The sequence below is a fragment of the Ischnura elegans genome, chromosome 1, assembly GCF_921293095.1.
Source record: "Ischnura elegans chromosome 1, ioIscEleg1.1, whole genome shotgun sequence".
In the NCBI taxonomy this organism is placed as follows: Eukaryota; Metazoa; Arthropoda; class Insecta; order Odonata; family Coenagrionidae; genus Ischnura; species Ischnura elegans.
The window spans coordinates 6,479,713-6,481,931 of NC_060246.1; the positions used below are offsets into that span (position 1 = coordinate 6,479,713).

Sequence of the window (2,219 nt, forward strand, 5' to 3'; positions counted from 1 at the left end):
TATGAACGCCAAAATGCACCGTGTAACCACCCAACTTGTGCGAATGCATGAACGGAAAATAGAACCTGTTCTAATTTGGTTCATGCATTCGTACATGTTCCGTTCCGGTCCACCAAAATCATTCACGCAAATATACATTAACTTGTACGTGTTCATGTACCGTGTAACCAGGCCTTGAGACACTGCATGCACCTGTCTGGAATGGTGGCATGCCACAGTCGTTGCGAATCATAGTATCCTACCAACATCTAAAGGCTATAAATTTAAATACAGATGGCAGATCATCCATTAAACAGCTGGCAGAGACATTTCAATGTGTAGATGAGTCCAAGAAAAGTTGCTGAGGAGTATTAATAACATTACATAAAAGTGGGAATAATCATATTTTCTTCATTTCACTCGGACACATTCAACCATCATTACACTTCGGAATATATATTTGTATGTATAATTCACATCCATCTCCAACTAATATTGAGTGCCCTTACTAAACTGTCTTCCTCAATGCAATTCGCAACTTGGACACCAGATACTCAACAAGTATTAAAGGTTACTACTTCGCAATCACTGAACATTCACGTACAAACAAAACAGGTGTTGAGAATGGATACCAGCATTAAGTGACATCATTATCAAGGAATCCTATACTACTATTAGTTTCAAGAGATATTTGTTGTCATATTTCGAAAGATCGACTACATTAGAGAAGCTTGGGTCACTCATTCTTCATCATAAGTAGCCATGAATAGGGGAAATACAGAGAAATTTCATTGGCCCTCTTACGGTATGAGCTGAGCAAGCCCACGTTTCACTTAAGTGAGGGGCCATAGCTTTCTTCAAAATTGTCATTACTCTATGAAATATATAGGTACTTCGAAATCACTTAACGCCCTCCGCTTGCTTTTTTGCAATCCTCTTAGATGTCTCCAACATAATTTTTGATTCTTGATTTTCTTTCTCCAGGCTGTTTCTCAACCCCACAAGGTCGTGCATGAAGCTCTTCCTAGCGATAAATAAAATAAGCTAAACGTAAGATCAAATACGACATAAACATATGAAGAGTACAGGGGAAAATCGTACCTATAATAAAATCCAGTGACAAGAAGTGCTAGGATTCCAGTAAACAGGGCAGGGAAACGCAACCTGCTAAGGGTGTCAGTAGACTTCATCATGCTCTTTAGCTCACTGACAATGACGTGAAACCAGCAAGCTCAATTGAGCCCAATGATCACATTCACGAACCCTAGAAGTAAGGTTCTTGCTCACGTTATTCAACGGCCAAGTATAAGTAGAGGAGATAGATCTCTTCGCATACTGAACGAGGACTGAGAGGGTGACTTTTATGTAAAGCACGCTCTCTTGATTAGTATAGGAGGACACTTAAAAGAGGCGTATTGGTTTCCAAAAGATAAATATCCAATTCCTTATAATTTGGTGATCTTTTGAGCGAATAGGATACTATCAATGGACTTTCACTTGGCCGTGCGATATGATGGATATGATTTTCGGCATTTTAGTTGATTTCAGCCTTCATTTGGTTTCGGGTCGGTGTACGTACTCATACACAGAATTCTCCACTCCCAAGGTTCCATTGATGCCCACCAGTCGCAATAAATGGAGGCGTTCCAGTCGGTAGGATCATAAAAATACGTATTAACCCGCAAGAGATGCCCCTTGTAATCTTTTATTGCTCATAATCAAGCTCAGTTATTAAATATTAAGCTTGATTTCATATCTAATGTTTAAAAAAACGCAGGCGAACATTTATGAGTGCAATGTAGTTCCCTTCAAAACATACGTATTAGCTCGATTACTTGTAAATATGGTGTACAGAATTCCACCCCTGGAATACCATTCTCAAGTTCCGTGTTCGAATCCCATCAGCGGCAATGGCAACACTGGTTAGCATGGATGTTTTCTCTTTTTCCAGGGAATGAAAATCTATCCTCACGGTCTCCTCAGTGAAGTACGTTAAACGCTAGCGCACTCTATGAATATGTTTAGGAGCTTCTTTAGATGGTGGTGTCAACGGTGTCAACCATAGATGTCCAACTCCACGCAAAACTTCTTTGACACTAAAGAGTTTTACTACTATAAGTTCAGATGGCAGCAGCATCGGCATCTGCCGCCAAATTCAAATCACTAAAATACGACCTCCCTTCCCATTCCATTATTTCAAGTCTATTTGCTTCAACTCAAAATGCCCGCAAACTCGTACG

The 2,219-nt window shown here is 39.9% G+C and overlaps 1 long non-coding RNA gene across 1 annotated transcript; it reads right to left on the bottom strand.

Annotated features, from left to right (window-relative positions):
- Window positions 1-364: 364 nt before the first annotated feature.
- Window positions 365-1,488, bottom strand: LOC124155210. Its single transcript, XR_006864166.1, has 2 exons — window positions 1,081-1,488; window positions 365-1,003 (listed from the first exon to the last, which is right to left on the bottom strand). It is a non-coding gene; the product is annotated as an uncharacterized LOC124155210 (long non-coding RNA).
- Between the last annotated feature and the right edge of the window lie 731 nt (window positions 1,489-2,219).